Source organism: Cariama cristata, unplaced genomic scaffold, assembly GCF_000690535.1.
Source record: "Cariama cristata isolate BGI_N322 unplaced genomic scaffold, ASM69053v1 scaffold27250, whole genome shotgun sequence".
NCBI classification, from domain to species: Eukaryota; Metazoa; Chordata; class Aves; order Cariamiformes; family Cariamidae; genus Cariama; species Cariama cristata.
In genome coordinates, this window is record NW_009594582.1 from 71159 (window position 1) to 72404 (window position 1246).

Here is a 1246-nt window from a genome sequence, read left to right on the forward strand (position 1 = left end):
ATATTTGTAAAGACTTTCTTTTTTTCATGGTTTCACTGTGCTTGGAGTTAAGACCAATTTTTAAAATGTCTCCATTATATATGATTTTTAAAAGTGGCCTGACTCAGGCATACAATCTAACTAGAAAGAAAATGGCATTGCTCAAGGTTGACATGACAATCTAGACAAAACAATTCAGGCTTGTGCTTCACCTTTCATAGAGCACCACAAGGTCCCATGAAAAAACTTGAGAGGTTGTCTGGTCTGTTGAGTGTCAAAATACATTTTTAAGAAATGGCTAACAATTATTATTTTACTGCTTTCATGTTTGGAGTGAACAACGTAAATCCCAACTAATTTCTCCCAAGAATACGCTTTAGATTGGTGTAAGACCATTGACTTTGCTAAGCTTAGCTTACAGAAGGTGAAAGTAAGATAAGTGGTTTTTGAAAGTCTGCCAAAAATTATACTTTCACAGAAAATGGCATGTGCTTTTACAAAATTCTGCATCCATTCTAAAAAGAAAGGAGAAAAGCATATAAAAAAATCTAGCAAATATAAAGTTACCAATTAAGGTCATTTCCCTTATTAAAAATTTCCAACTAAATCTTATTTTCTAAAGCCTCAGCTATCTAAAGACAGAATCATTTTGGAAATGAATAAAAGTGTTTCTGCCATCACTGCAGCAGTCATGCTTATTTATCCATAGCCTGATAAGCAATGACATGTTTATTCTCTGAAAGATGAACCTATTCAAAAATTCTGACTCCCAAACATGTGAACCTGTGTTTATACTTGTGAACTGTTACTGTTCTTTGCAGGATCAGGCCCTTCCATTATGAAATAAAAAAAAATGCACAGCCATAAAAAAAAGGAAGGAGATCTTATAGACTTCATACCCTTTTCTACCATTTATACTTCAGTAATAACATGCAACACCTCCTCCTCTTCTTATTTTGGGCCTTTTTCCAGCAGAAACTTAAAAAAGCCAATCATCATTTGCCATGGTGTTGTGAGGCAGACATATGAACATGGAATGCAACTTCATTTGGGATTTTAATTCAAGTCTAGAGGTAAAAAAGCTAGAACGTTGCTGCTGATGATGAGCTGCGCTGTCTAAAACCTTTCACGCTAGGGTGAATTTAGAATCAGTTGATGGACCCGCAACACATCTCTTCCTTGTTGATGCAAACTATGACTACTCATGTTCATTTTGTTTTTACCACTTGCCGATATAGTAATTATCATAGAATGGTTTGGTTGGAAG